Source organism: Zalophus californianus, chromosome 12, assembly GCF_009762305.2.
Source record: "Zalophus californianus isolate mZalCal1 chromosome 12, mZalCal1.pri.v2, whole genome shotgun sequence".
Taxonomy (NCBI): Eukaryota; Metazoa; Chordata; class Mammalia; order Carnivora; family Otariidae; genus Zalophus; species Zalophus californianus.
The window spans coordinates 79303351-79320067 of NC_045606.1; the positions used below are offsets into that span (position 1 = coordinate 79303351).

The 16717-nt window shown below is 40.0% G+C and overlaps 1 pseudogene; it reads right to left on the minus strand.

The window, feature by feature from the left end:
• Positions 1-2764: 2764 nt before the first annotated feature.
• LOC113911052 lies at positions 2765-15628 on the minus strand (annotated as a pseudogene).
• Positions 15629-16717: the final 1089 nt, after the last annotated feature.

Sequence of the window (16717 nt, forward strand, 5' to 3'; positions counted from 1 at the left end):
AGTAGAAGTCCACAAAACAAGAAATATTTCCAAAATGCTTACCTTTATTTGGTATTGAAGTAGTAGTGAAAGAAATTAATTTCTCAAACTTTTCTATAAATTGGCTGTTGGCAAAGTAATAGTGATCTTTAGATGGTGTCTGACCTCCTACTGAGGAAGAGGAGAATCAGGTACATATTATTTTATGACTAGATATTTGAGGACTCTGAGGACATTTGCATGCCATGTAACTTCACACTGCAATGGAGAGTGATTTCCAGCTTACATCCTTTCCACCCCACTCCCAGATAAGCTCAGTGAAGGCACAGTTATATGCTTGGGATCCTATGACATAGCACAATTCTTGGCACAGAGTAGGTGCTCAAAAAAGTTGAAAAAATATTGCAATGACTATTGAGTATAATTGCTATTGATTGAAAGTGACTTTGATAAATTCCTAATTCAGCTGGTTAGCTACCATGAGTGAATGCATTTTTTTTTCCTTTGCTGGAAGATACTCATTTGAAATTATTTTTGACTTTCGAAATGCTCCCCACCACTTTCCTCTGTTTTTTTTGGGGTATATGTCAACAATAAACTTACTCCTAAATTTCTGCCTGATAAGTCCAATGTAATGGTGTATTAATCATGTTTTTTATTTTCTGTATATTAGGATGTTTTGACATCTTAACACTCCTTTTGTCAGGGGAGTGACTGCCCCTCCTGGGGCTAGCTAATTCTTAGAGAGAGCAAAGGGCATGCTATTTGATAAGCAAACTAACGAAATCAGAGCCCTACCACCCCTCTCTGCTCTGTACACCCCAGAAGGCAATATTTCTCTGTCTTTATCATATCAAGGCTAGGTACTAGGCAACTAGAGACCATCTCAATAGCCCTGATGGGGTTCAGGACACATTACTCCAAAATAGGGCACCTGGCCTATTGAATATTTTAAGCTGAAGGATTTTGAGAAAACAGCAGAAGCAGAGAGTTCACTCTGATCTCCTCTCACCTCCCCTTCTCGCCTGAAACAGGCCACAAAACCCTCACGTGAAAGGTGTCCTCCATATACCTGGAGGAAAGGATCACCCTCGTCTCCAAAGACAAAGAGATGCCAAGAAGAATCCAAATGAACAGGCTTTGCTAAGTTTCCCCCGGTTTACTATAATTACCTCATATTCTTTATCCTGTTTTATTTCCACACTACTTCCCACTCTTCAACAAACCTATCATAAAAATACACAGGTCTAACTATTTCTTTGGGTCTTTTCCTTATGAAATCTCCCGTGTCACACAAATCTTAAATAAATTTGTATGTTTTCTCCTGTTAATCTGTCAGTTTAATTTTCAGATCCAGTCAAGGACCCTAAGAGAGAAGAGGAAAACTTTTTCCTCTCTGCAGCCCAGAGCCTGCTGAAATTATTCAAACTAGCCAGTCCTAAACTGTTTAACCAACCCTGCCTTGCAGTTCTCAAGGAAACTCCAATAAAGGCTTTCCCCTCGCTCCTGGTCTGCTTCCTGTCCAAAACCTGGTGTTCCTCATATGGTCCCTCTGTGTCACCTTTGTAAATTAAGACGCCAGCACAGAAGAAATGGGAAAGTAGAAATGCTTTTCTCTTTGTTCGTATCTTGTTTCTCACCATGAATTCTTCTGTAGTAAGTTCATACTCTACATGTTAACTGAAATGAGCCATATGTCTATTAAAGTATGCTTTTTAAACTAACTGTGAGAGGAGCTTCTCTCATTGAAAGGTCATTTTTGGAAAGGACTTTTTGATTTATGGTACCTAGCAAATGGCAACTTGCTTTGAACTTGACAAATACTACAATCTCGACTCTGGGTGTAAGGTTCATATTACAGGACTCGGGCTTATCTATCAGTGTTCCCCAGCTAAGAATACTAGGGCTTCCATTATGTTTCACTTGCAAAACTGCCAGGATTGTTTCAACACAATCATTCTGCACAAGATACTGACATTCTGATGACACTGAAATTTGACATGGAGTGATTAAGAATTTGAAAATCCACATAAAACTATCAATAAAATTGAAAACCTGGATACTTCTCTTTTCTCCTCTACTTGCAGTCAAAGAGAGAGGGACGGAAGGAAGGGGGAAGAGAAGGTGGGAGAGAAGAAAAAACATTCACTGCCCAGATATCACAAATGTCACTTCTTCATTCTTTTCCCCTTGCCTCAGTCTTCCTTTAAGAAGCAAAAAGGATGAAGCCACGAAATGGTGGTATTGTTCAGTATGTGCCAAATCCAGCCTGCTATGTACTCACAGGTTATGGTACAGAGTCACCAAGATCTTAAGGTCAACTCTTTGAGGCATTATATTTCCTTTGAGAAAAAAGGGAAATGTTTTGGGCGCCTGGGCGGCTCAGTCGTTAAGTGTCTGCCTTCAGCTCAGGTCATGATTCCAGGGTCCTGGGATTGAGTCCCACATCGGGCTCCCCCCTCGGGGGGAAGCCTGCTTCTCCCTCTCCCACTCCTGCTTGTGTTCCTGCTCTCGCTATCTCTGTTTCTGTCAAATGAATAAATGAAAAAAAAAAACCTTTAAAAAAAAAAAGGGAAATGTTTTGTTATAGACCTTACTTCATGTCTAAACTTTGTTTAATATTTGATTTGGGATGGAACTATAAAAGCACTCAAATGATTCAAATTATTGCACATTTTCAAGCTCTAATAACTTTTTTATTTTTTTGAAGGTCATAGTTTAATCTTTCTATAATTAAAAAAGCAAGAGTCTTCTAGGGTCTGCATTTGATGAGATAGATATTCTGTTACTGTGCATTTCCATTGTTTTTCCATGGCATAACATACAACAGAGACTTGGGAGCACACATGCTTGATGCCAGGTTACTTTTATGTTCCATAACTATGTTGCTTGCAGACTGTTGTTGCCACAGTAGTTGACTGTGCCCAGACAAATGGGGGGGCTGGTCTGTTCCCACAGATATTTATCCTAGTCTTCATCCCAAGGAGGGCACTGCCATGTGTTCTCAGCCATAGTCTCTTATCCAAGGTTCCTGGTTCAGATGGCAACATCCTGCTCAACACAACTTTTATCATCACAGCTTGAGATAGGATGACTGATTTTGGCTAGAGAAACATGGTGGCAAGCACTGAAGGCACAAGTAGCCATTTCGCTTTCGACATTAGGATGATTCTTTCTGCACTTGATAAGATGATAAGGAAACCTGCCAGCCCTGATCTGGGGGTTTTTATCATAAGGGCATTGTAATAGCTTTTCAAGGTCCAGGGAATCAATGTAAATTTCTTACTTGTTGGAAAGGAAGGAGCTGAATCCAAGTTCTCCATGGAGACATGCTGTTCCCACAACTGCTTTCTCCCCACATCCGGCCCAGCAACACTCACTTCCTGCCCCTGACTTTAGGGGGTGGGGCCCCACTTCCTGAGACGCCAATAATTTTTTTTAAATGGAAACACTTGCACAGCCTTTTATATTATGTTGGTTTAAAATCTCTTTTATATTCTATGTGGAAAACCCAAAAGACTCCACCTCAAAATTGCTAGAACTCATATACGAATTCAGCAGTGGCAGGATATAAAATCAATGCACAGAAATCAGTTGCATTTCTATACACAACAACGAGACAAGAAAGAGAAATCCAGGAGTCGGTCCCATTTACAATTGCACCCAAAACCATAAGATACCTAGGAATAAACCTAACCAAAGAGGCAAAGGATCTGTACTCAGAAAACTATAGAACATTCATAAAAGGAACTGAGGAAGACACAAAGAAATGGAAAAACATTCCATGCTCATGGGTTGGAAGAACAAATATTGTTAAAATGTCTATGCTACCGGGCGCCTGGGTGGCTCAGTTGGTTAAGCGACTGCCTTCAGCTCAGGTCATGATCCTGCAGTCCCGGGATCGAGTCCCACATTGGGCTTCCTGCTCAGCAGGGATTCTGCTTCTCCTTCTGACCCTCTTCCCTCTAGTGTTTTCTATCTCTCATTCTCTCTCTCTCTCTCAAATAAATAAATAAAATCTTTAAAAAAAAAAGTCTATGCTACCAAGAGCAATCTACACATTCAATGCAATCTCTATCAAAATACCATCCACTTTTTTCACAGAAATGGAACAAATAATCCTAAAATTTGTGTGGAACCAGAAAAGACCCCAAATAGCCAAAGAAATGTTGAAAAAGAAAACCAAAACTGGTGGCATCACAATTCCGGACTTCAAGCTCTATTACAAAGCTGTAATCATCAAGACAGTATGGTGCTGGCACATAAATAGACACATAGATCAATGGAACAGAATAGAGAGCCCAGAAATGGGCCCTCAACTTCATGGACAACTAATCTCTGACAAAGTAGGAAAGAATATCCAGTGGAAAAAAGACAGTCCTCTTCAACAAATGGTGCTGGGAAAATTGGACAGCCACATGCAGAAGAATGAAACTGGATCACATCCTTACACCTTAGACAAAAATAGACTCAAAATGGATAAAAGACCTAAATGTGAAACAGGAATCCATCAAAATCCTAGAGAAGAACACAGGCAGCAAACTCTTTGACCTCAGCTGCAGCAACTTCTTGCTAGACACGTCTCCAAAGGCAAGGGAAGCAAGGGCAAAAATGAACTATTAGAACTTCATCAAGATAAAAAGCTTTTGCACAGCAAAGGAAACAGTCGGCAAAACCAAAAGACAACCGACAGAATGGGAGAAGATATTTGCAAATGACATATCAGATAAAGGGCTAGTATCCAAAATCTATGAAGAATTTACCAACTCAACACCCAAAGAACAAATAATTGAATCAAGAAAGGGCAGAAGACATGAACAGACATTTCTCCAAAGAAGCCAACAGATACATGAAAAAATGTTCAACATCACTTGGCATCAGAGAAATACAAATCAAAACCACAATGAGATACCACCTCATACCAGTCAGAATGGCTAAAATTAACACATCAGGAAACAACAGATGTTGGTGGGGATGCGGAGAAAGGGGAACCCTCCTACACTGTTGGTGGGAATGCAAGCTGGTGTAGCCACTCTGGAAAACAGTATGGAGGTTCCTCAAAAAGTTGAAAATAGAGCTACCCTATGACCCAGCAATTGCACTACAGGGTATTTATCCCGAAGATACAAATGTAGTGACCCAATGAGGCACATGTATCCCAATGTTTATAGCAGCAATGTCCACAATAGCCAAACTCTGGAAAGAGCCCTGATGCCCATCGCCAGATGAATGGATAAAGAAGCTGTGCTATACATATACAATGGAATATTACATAGTCATCAAAAAATTGAAATCTTACCACTTGCAATGACGAGGATGAAACTAGAGGGTATTATGTTAAGCGAAGTAAGTCAATCAGAGAAAGACAGGTATCATATGATCTCACTGTTATGTGGAATTTAAGAAACAAGGCAGAGGATCATAGGGGAAGAGAGGGAAAAATGAAACAAGACAAAACCAGAGAGGGAGACAAACCATAAAAGACTCTTAATTATAGGGAACAAACTGAGGGTTGCTGGAGGGGAGAGGGGTGGAAGGATGGGGTAACTGGGTGATGGACATTGGGGAGGGGTATGTGTTGTAATGAGCACTGGGTATTATATGAGACTGATAAAACACAGACCTGTACCCCGAAACAAATAATACATTATATGTTAATTAATTCAATTTAAATAAAAAAATAAAATCTCTTTTGTTCTTATAAAGTCACTGCTGCTCATGGGGAAATAATGCAAAGTTATGCAGAGGAAAACTAAAAATCTTCTTCCCTCCTCCCTCTACCCGTGCTAACTCCTGGTTATAGTTTCTTGTATGTCATTCCAGAAATTTCCTAGAAATATGGAAGCAAATGTGTGTGTCTATTGTTAAAAGATAAAGTGAGGTATATTAAAAATTTTAAGAGCTTATTTGAGCAAAAACTCATTCAAATTGGGTAGCACCAAACCAGGGGTGGTTAGGAGTGCTCCACAGACAGGGACCAGGGAAAAGAGATATGGAGAAAGAAGGGAAGCAAAGAAAGGAAATTATTGATTGGCTAATGCTAAGCATAGTTGGCTGTGATTGGTTGTCCTTAGTGTTTTAATTTCTACCTTTGAGGCATGTATAGGTTTAGATTTTGGTTTGCCTTTATAGGCTGCCATAGCAATAGAGCCACATCAGTCTCAGGGCCTCTTTATTTAATTTAACAGTATATTTAAAACAAATGGGGCTATGGTGTATGATATTCAGTAAGATGCATTGTCTAAAACTTACTTTTCTCACATGACCATATTTTTGGAGTATCTGTAGTAACCACATTGTACTCTACTGTACCCTATATGACAATTTTTTAAAAGTTCTTATTGATGGACATTTCATTTTCTGAAGATTTTTTTCTTCTCTATCAAAAATATTGTAGTTAATGTTTGTATGTATGTATATGTATGTGTGTGTGTGTGTGTATATATATATATATATATATATATATATATACATATATATATATATACATATATATATATATATATGCACACTTTTGCCAGAATGGAGTGGAATTGCTAATGCAAAGGGTATATAAATTTCACTTTAGATAGATATTGCTGGATTATTTTCTAAAAAGTTTGTTCCAAATAAGGATCTCAGCAATAGTGAATGAGAGGGAGCCAGTTTTCCTTACCAACACTGGGCATTATCAGATTCTGTAATTACTATTTATTCATAAACTTGGTTCTTAAATAGTAAAGTTGACATTTTTTTCCCTAGTTTGTTTAAAGGGTATTCTTTTTTCTTGCCAAGATATTTTTTTTTTAAAGAGCAAACTGTGTTTTGTTTCTCATTCATGCCCAAATTATATTTTTAGGAGATTGTTGCCATTTCTGAAAATTAAGATAGACCTTTTCAGATATCAATGGATTACAATATGAAACAGGAAACCAACGACCAGGTTTAAAAAGAACACCTTCTTTCTTTTGCCTATTGTTTCTCATGTGGTATTTGACTTTAATTTTCATTATTATATTTTAAAACTACATTAGTCACTAGGAGCTACACATTCCTCTATCCACTGAACCTCACTGCTTTCATGAGCAGTAAGGCCATATCAAGTTTTGGCAAATAAATCTTTGTAAGAAGTATCTTTTAAATAAAATAAGATAGTAGTTTTTCACAGGAAGACTATCCTTAGTAGTAAAGGAAAGACCAAGCTAATTCCAGTTCAAGCATTAGCAAGTTGTTGACTTTGGGTTAGTCACTTCCCTTCTCTGACTTTGTTTTTCCAACTATGAAAGGCCAATTTTTGAGAAGACTAGAGAAAGTAAACAAAAGTCAGCTAGTGCAGTGCTTGTCATAGAAAGGTAGGCACTTCGAAAAAGATCATTATTTATTTGAAGGCTTTATAGACATTCCAGAGTTTTCCGTCTAGTAGATGATTTAGAGTTTACATTTGAAATCTAAAACTGGCTTTAAAAATTTCATTTTGAGGAATATGATATTCAGGAAGATGTATTTATAATTATTCTTTACTTAAAAAGGATAAGTAGGTTTAATTTGATTGAAAACAAATTTACCTAATTCTGGCACAATGCGTTATTATGCTGATGCACAAATATTATCAAAATAAAATTAATACCTCTAGGGGTCTCTGTCTTATGCCTGATGTGCCATATTTCTAAGTAGACTCCATAAAATTTTAACACATTGTGTTAATACAATTTTGTTCACGTACTTGGTTCCCAGTTATTTCATTATAGCACATTTTTGATAACAAATGTCAGAGTAGGAGGTAGCACATACAATTTTTACTAAAATATATTTCTTGGGCGCCTGGGTGGCTTAGTTGGTTAAGCGACTGCCTTCGGCTCAGGTCATGATCCTGGAGTCCCAGGATCGAGTCCCGCATCGGGCTCCCTGCTCGGCAGGGAGTCTGCTTCTCCCTCTGACCCTCTTCCCTCTTTTGCTCTCTATCTCTCATTCTCTCTCTCTCAAATAAATAAATCAAATCTTTAAAAAAAATAAAATAAAATATATTTCTTCCCCCACACCAACTTGCTAATCCTAAATAATACATATAGGGACAAGGATCGGCTTGGGTTAACATACAATTAAGTAACTTTTGGAGAACAAATCATTATGGATTATTTCATTTTCTTCTCATAGGTTTTATTATTTTTTATTTTTTATTTTTTTAAAGATTTGATTTATTTATTTGACAGAGACACAGCGAGGGAGGGAGCACAAGCAGGAGGAGTGGGAGAGGGAAAAGCAGGCTTCCCGCCGAGCAGGGAGCCCGATGCGGGGCTCGATCCCAGGACCCCGGAATCATGACCTGAGCCGAAGGCAGACGCTTAACGACTGAGCCACCCAGGCGCCCCCCTCTTATAGGTTTTAATTGAAGATCAGAGGTAAAAGAGATTTCTGGGATTAATCATTTTATGAAAGTAGGAACAATCATGAAGATTATAATATGTAGTATACAAATATTTTTGAGAGTTGAGCAGACAAAAGTAGACTTTTTGCATCATATAGAAAACTTTAATCCTTGAATGGTGAGAGCCGATTTCACTGACTAATAATTTTAGTGATGTCTTGTTCCCCGATGATGTGAGAACTACCCTTGCTGAAATTGTCAATCACTGCCTTATAACTCTTCATAAATAAGAACTTCCATTTGCTACTCATCATTTAATTATGTGCTTTACATACAACTTCCCATTTAATTTTTATTTTTCAGATGAAGAAACTGTGCCTTCACTTAAGTGAGTCCCCAAGGTCACATAGGTCCAGCTATAAAGAAGGCCCCGATGGCTTTGACTTCCCAGCCTGTGCATCCACCATTACAACCTATTGCCCTCCCATAAGGTTATGAGATCAAATAACATGGCACATAGAACATAGAACTACTTCGGATTTCTTCTTTTTACTCCACAGCAGCATCTGACCACAAGGGTCTGCCAACTACTGAGAACTTTTCTGTGTGCTAGACCCAGGGTGCAGGTGACCAAGGGGCATTTAATTTCACATATACTTTCAATATGTAACTTTCATGGTTTAAAGGAGAAACTGGCCTTCAAAGAAAGAGGAAGTCCGGATGTCAGGCACACAGTGACAAACTTTCCATTTACAGCAGCAGAGGGTAGTAATAACTTGGGTGTCAATCCCAAGGCTTTTTCAACAATACCGCCTCTGTCCTTGAAGCCTTTTGGTTTCAGCAAAAAGAAATGATAACTGGTCACATGCTAGCCCATTATGTCACCAGAAGAAAATCAGTCAGCTTAATTTTCAGATGAAACATGGGGAATTTAGATGCTAAAAACAGAATATAAATAATTGCTGGTTTGTGGTTACTTTAGAATCTTTATGTCTTGGAGAGATTTTTTTTTTTTAACTTGCTTACTTATAAAACTGATTTAAAAGCAGTTTTTCTTCCTTCAAGTAACAAACTTAATTTGATGGGCATTTTGGCAGTGAGGGAAATGGTGGGTGGGAAAGTAAGCAATTTTATCTTCCCTGTGATTGTTTTGTGTATTCTTAGTAGATAAGCTGAATAATTCTTTTTTTTTTCAAAGATCTTATTTTTTATTTATTTGACAGAGAGACAGAGAGAGAGAACGAGCACAAGCAGGGGGAGCGGCAGCCAGAGGGAGAGGGAGAAGCAGGCTTCCCGCGGAGCAGGGAGTGCTACGTGGGACTCGAACTCTGAGATCATGACCTGCGCCCAAGGCAGCCGCTTAACCAACTGAGCCACAGAGGCACCCCTGAATAATTCTTTTTAAATGTAGATTCTGATATACTAGTTGTGAAACAACATGGTATATGAGAGAGACCGAGAGACAGAGACAGAGAGAGAGGCAGAGAGATGGAAGGAGAGCGAGATGAAGAGAGCACCAGGGGTTTGCTCAAGTGCAAGAAGGTGTGGAACAAGGTAGGAGGGGGAGTTGAGGCTGGAGAGGTAGACAGGAGTCAGATATGAGGGTCCACTGGGCTACGTTAATGAACTCCAAATTAATCCTTTAGGCAGGACTGAAAGGGTCAGATTTGTATTTTAAATCTGTGGAGAAGATGAGGGGAGGAGATGAGCCTGGAGGCAGGAAAACTAGTTAGAAGGCTGTTGCTATTTTCCAAAGCAAAGCTGATGAACTCTTGAACGAGGTAAGGATGAGGGAAGGAGATAGGAGGATAGAAATAGAAATCAAGATTGCTTGGTTGTGGGAGGGCTAGGAAAAACAAGGAACCTAATGTGACACCAGGTTTCTCGCTGGACGACGGCATCTACTCCTGAGAAGGGAGCAGGGGCGGGGAGCAGGTGTGGGGGCTCGTTTGAGCACGTTGTATCTGAGGTGACTGTGGAGTATCCAGATAGTTTTCTGTTGTTTGCATTTTTGTTTTTAAGCCATACGATTTGGAAGCTCAAGGGAGAAAGTAGGGCTGTGTCATTAAAAATGAAAAATAATAGTCAGAGAGATACAGGATGTCTAATAGTTTGAGAAGACAGTGTCTTCTCAGACAGAGTTGGTTCCTTCCAAGGGGCATAAGGGACAGGTCTGTTCCAGGTCTCTCTCCTTGGCTTCTGGGATGGCCGTCCCCTCTCCATGTCTTCCATCTGTTCCTCGTATGTGTCCAGATTTCCTCTTTGTGTATGGATACTAGTTGTATTGGATTAGAAGCCATTCTAATGACCTCATTTTAACTCGATTACCTCTGTAAAGATCTTGTCTACAAGTCACATTCTGAGGTACTGGGGGTAGAACTTCAATATATGAATTTTGAAGGGACATAATTTGGCCCATAACAATATCAATAACCCAATGATGTTTACTTTAATTGTTAAAAGACTTTGACTTTGAATCCAGTATGGAAATGCAGTACAAGTAAAGAAACATATTCTACCCCACTATTTTGCGGTATCAGCCAAAGGAAATAAATTTTCATTTTATATCCTCCCAGTCATCCTTTTCCAATTCATAAGATATTTAATAAAGAGGGGTGCCTGGGTGGCTCAGTTAAGCATCTGCCTTCGTTTTAGGTCATGGTCCTGGGGTCCTGGGATCGAGTCCCACGTTGGGTTCCCTGCTCAGCAGGGAGTCTGGTTGTCTCCCTCTCCCTTTGCCCCTCTCCCCATATCAAGCTCTCTCTCTTGCTTGCTCTCTCTCTCTCAAGTAAATAAATAAAAGCTTTAAAAAAAAGGTATTTAATAAAGAAGCTTTCGGCGCACCCGGGTGGTGCAGTTGGTTAAGCCTCAGACTCTTGGTCTTGGCTCAGGTCTGAGATCAAGACCTGAGTCTGGGTCCATGCTCAGTGCGAAGTCTGCTTAAGACTCTCTCTCCCTCTGCCCCTCCCAGGCTGTGCTCTCTCTCTCTCAAAATGAATAAATAAATCTAAAAAAAAAAAAAAAAGAGGCTTTCTTCTGTCTCTTGCTAAGGAAAAAGATTTGCACTCACTTTAAAATTAAAAATCATGAGTTTACCTGCTCATTCAGCCAATTCTGTCTCTTTCAGTCAACATCGTTTAGGGAATGGGAAAGCCCTGACTCCCATGACCAACCTCTTGGGTATTAAGTGCAGTCACTCTCCCAGGTGCTGTGGAAAGGGAGGCAGGTTACAAAGAATCTCTGACCTCAAGATATTTATAATTTCATGCTATTATTCTTAATCCTTTTTGCATCACAGAGGCTTGGGAATCTGGTAAAAACTAGAGCTTCTCTTCTTAGAGATATTTATATATGATGATAAGCCAAATTATGTATACAGCTGATTTTGTTGGGTTAGATCAAAATACTTTTATATAGAATGGTGCTTTTTCCATCCTTCTTTACATGCAAAATTAATCCCAGGCAACATTAAAAAAAATAGGAAGCAGGAAAGAAAGAAATCCAATGAATGCAAATAAAGTTAAACCATAAACTTTATCTTTGCTAAAAAATAAATTTCACTGAGAAGGCAGCTCTCCCTTGGCTCGATGAGAAGCTGAAATTACTGAGTGGTCTCTGGCATGACAACATATACACTTTCCCGTACACTTTCTGTTTTGATGGCAATACATGCTAAAAAGCTGGGCTCACAACAGCATGTGGTGGCAAACAGAATCAATTCATGACAGATGACACATGGGCTTACGACAAGAGAATACCAAGGTATTTCAAGATGATCTGACGTGGATAGTGGTTTTATGTTGTTTAATTTCTGTTGGTTTCACATCACTGAGTTTCGTCTTCAGCAAGGGGATGCTGTTGATGTCAACAAAGGGAAGATTAAGAATTCATCTTTCAATTTTCAGGTTGTCTCATCAGAAGTATTTTAAAGAGTTGTGGAGTTTCAAGTTGTCTGCATATTTCTGTATCACAGATTTGTAAAAGAGAAGTTCACATTCTGCTTTCGTTTCATGAGAAAACATTTTGAAAGCGCAATGATTCAAGGCGCCGGCATAAACAAAGTTGACACCTTGCTGTAGATAGCAGAACCAAAGAAAGCAATGGGTATAGAGCTTGCTGCATAAAGACAGGTCCTCTAAGCTGTGTTACCAAGCCCCACAGGTGTTCTGTCTATTCACAAAGTGCCCAGTGAATTGTTTTTGCTGAATAAACTTTTCAGCATTTCAAAGATATCAATGGATTTGAAATTTCTGAAAGGACTTACTAAATAGGAATTTATTTTTGAAGGCAACAGCTGGCTGCATAAAGAAGCTTCCAATTCCTCCATCGTATGCCTCAAAAATACTATTTTTAAAAAGTCAACCATCATGGAATAATTTCAGTTTTTGGAGGCACTGCTTTAACCTGTCTCTTCTGCCCCAAACCACACACTAACTTGACCATTTCTGGGGTACCCAGGTTTTACCACTTTGTTGCTATATTAAGAGTAGGCTGATTCATCTCAGGGCAGAGTAAATTTTGGTAAAGTCTTGCCTTTTCAACTCTAGTTTTCTTTTCTTAGAAAAGAGCTACACTACTAAATTTTTGGAATACAAATTATGAGATACTTCTTCAGCATTTTTGGCTTCATGCTTCTTTCACCGGCAAGTATGTGTCATGCAAAAAGGACTAGGGCTTTGGTGTTCTATCACACACAGTGGGAACCAAAGCCAAAAGCTATTTGACATCTCTTCCTTATTATTTTCTTTGCCATTTTCTAACTTAAGCCAATCCTGAAGTAAACAAAGACAGATGCTCATCATCATGATGGCAGGACACATTTTTTTTTTTTGTTCCTAGCAGTAGAAAGCTGTTCTGACATATGACAACACTGATGAGTCTACAGTGTCTGTCTATAGGGGCAGCCACAATTGACATTGAAATACTGTATTTACCAAGATAGTTTGGAAAAATCACATAAAAAATTACTGGTGTGTACGTGTGTGTGCATTTCTGTCCCCGTGTATGTTCACACACACATCCATAGCCTGATTCACGGAACGCCCTCTGATGCCCTCCCACAGACAGCAGGGTAAGAGCACTGGGATAAATGAGTGGACGGTGTCTTCAACAAAACCCAAACTTCAAGAAGGGTGTGAGCCCGACGGTGGGAGAGCCCCACTTTCCTGGTAGTCTTAGAAAAGTCCCGGATAACATCAGAGCTACAACTTGAAGACTGAGTAGAATAGAAGATCTTTAGGTTGAAAGGAGGACAAAGGCATTCCAGACAGAAACAGAAAAGGGAGATGCCATAACCAGGGAACTTTGGTACGGTGTGGGAACAGTTCTAAGAAGCTAAGAGTTATGTTGGAAATGTTTAGCTATCAAGACAGAGAAAACTATGTAGGCTTGAGTTTTAACTCTGCTATTTTTCTGTGTGACCCTGGATAAGTTTTGTAAACTCCTTTTACCTCCATTTCCTCATTTTTAACATGGGGACGGCAGCTGAAAGTCAGCTTGGGTCGGGATCTTGTATTTGTCCAAATAGGATTTCTTTAACCCTTCCTTGCCCCACCAAGTACATGAACACCCTAGAAAATGGATACAGCCACCCTCCCCTTCATTTAGGGTAAATAACAGCAATAATAGTATTGATAATTCTAATAGCTTCAGTGGAATGAGCCTATACTCTGTGCAAGTGTTGTATTAAGTGTTTTGCATGTATCATCGGGTTTCACTTCATAACACTTGAGGTAGAAGCTGTCCTTGTGTCCATGATGAGAAAACAGGTTTATTTATTTATTTAGTTATTTTTAAAGGTTTTATATATTTATTTCACAGAGAGAGAGAGAGTGCACACAAACAGACAGAGCGGTAGGCAGAGAGCAAGATGGAAGCAGGCTCCCTACTGAGCAGGGAGCCTGATGCAGGGCTTGATCCCAGGACCCTGAGATCATGACCTGAGCTGAAGGCAGACACTTAATGGACTGAGCCACCCAGGCACCTAAGGAAACAGATTTAGATAGGTTAAGAGACATAGCCAAAATTTCTCAGAGGGCTGCCATAGAGCCAGCCCTCTAAATCAGGCTCTTTCCTCTACCTCCTCTGTTTTAAATTTCCTCCTATAGCAAGTCTTCATCAATTGTATCCAATGATCACCACGCCTGGATTCACCTTCTCTGGTCAGCCCCTCAGGCTGATGTTTCCTTTGGATGGTCTGCTCACGTTTGATTGACTTCTTTGCATGAGGCTGCTTCTCAGACCACCCTGGCCACACACACTTGTGTGTGCAAGTGACACATGCCACCACTTGACCTGGATTTAAAGGACACTGTGCATCCGCCAGGGTCCAGGACTGCAGGTCCTTATATGTCTGGGAGAAGGAATTCCATGCACTATTGATCGATTGTCAATACTTTCTCCCAGGGGTGCCTGGGTGGCTCAGTCGGTTAAGTGTCTGCCTTTAGCTCAGGTCATGATCCTGGGGTCCTGGGATCGAGCCCCGTGTCGGGCTCCCTGCTCAGGGGAGAGGCTGCTTCCCTTCATGCTCTCTCTTAAATAAATAAATAAATAAATAAATAAATAAATAAATAAATAAATAAATACTTTCTCCTGGAATATGCTAGAAATGAGTGCCCCTGAGTGACATAAAATTGTGGTAAGCAGAAGCTGTGACTGCCCTGAGTCTCACTTATATGTTCAGAAAACTGAGCATGAGGAGCACTGAGAAAAAGGGGAAGAAAAAGGAACACTAAAAAATAAAACAGATTTTCTAAAAAGGTGCTCATGGAGTGGAGGCTAGGTGCTTCTCTGGGGTCTGTACAAAACACATGCTGGGTTTCTTCTCATTTCTTCTAAGGAATTTTGTCAGATTATAATCAACCATGGAGCTTGTTCTGCCTGAGGGAAATGACTCCAGCTGGATCTAGCTTGATTTAACGGTTTATATTTCTGAATTTCCTCCCTCATATCTTCCTCTGTCAAATGAGATTATCCACCCAACTCAAGGTTATAGGAAGAAAGTATCTTAGTTGATATTTAGTCTGTTTGGCCTGCTATAACAAAATTCCACAGACTGGGTAGCTTATAAACAACAGAAATTTATTGCCCACAGCTCTGGGGGCTGGGAAGTCCAAGATCAATGCACCAGCATGGTCATGTTTCGGTGAGGGCCTCTTCCTGACTCACACCGGGCACCTTCTCACTGTCTTCACATGGTGGAAGGGATCTCTCTGGAGCCTCTTTCGTAAGAACACGAATTTCATTCATGAGGGCTCCACCTTCATGACCTAAGCAACTCCCAAAGGCTCCAGCTCCTAACACCATCATCTGTGGGAATTAGGATTTCTTCGTCTGAATTTGAGGGGGACACAAACATTCAAACCATGGCAGTTAGTTTCTGCCATTTTCGTTTATTTGGGTTGATTCTGTGAAGTAATAAAGAGTAATAAGGAATAGAAGCAGAAGATTAATCTTGGGGCTTGCCAAGTTCAACTTCCTGACCACCCCACCACTCTCAAGATTTGGGCTAAGGGTGCCGTCACCCAAAGCCCCATAAACCACCCCCATTCCTTTCTGATTCCAATTTGAAAACAGTGTCTCATGCTCTCTGTCACAGTGGATGTAATCTTTCCTCCTGCTTAAGACAGTTTGTTGCAAGTCACCCAGATGGACCTTCTGGGTAGCATCACCTGCTTTTCTTAGTGTCCCTCACCCACATTTTGACTAGACAATATATTTTGAGCTGGATTGTATATCACAGGTATATTTACAGATATAAATTAGCAAGTGATTTCTTTCAACCAAATAACCTAAGAGAAACTTTTGTCTGAAATCTCATCGATTATTTCTTCATACTTTAAAAAATATTCTTACACAGTCTTGCATATATTAACTGTTGGGTCTCCTCCGTGAAAGCCTCTAAATGAGAAAGTCAGAATAAAGAAAAATGCTACATTTATATTCAAAGCACTGTGGACACAAAGAGGAGCCCAGGACTAACAGCTCCTTGCATTATGGCTGCATTTGAAGTGACAGCTGACCACATTGTAGTTTCATTTCAGTCCATTCCTACCTCGAGGAAGTTGTTTCCAAAGCCCAGTCATAAGAGCTTGTTCCGAGCTGCCATATTTACAATGAAAACGAGCAGCCACGCTGTCAAGGCTGCTTCCTCTGCCTGAGACCAGGCAGGTTCTCAAAACACTTCAGGAGCTTTTAACGAGTCCTCCCAAATCCCCTGTGAAGTAGAACATTTTTCATCTGCCTCCAAGCAGGAGGTAAAACATTTGCTTGACTTGCTTAAGGTCACAGAGAAAGAAAGAGGCAGAGAGAGCCAGAGCAGACAGAAAGAACTGAGCTGGATGTTGAAACCACCTGTATTATCCCGACAAAGTCAAGGAGGGGAGCACAGGCGGG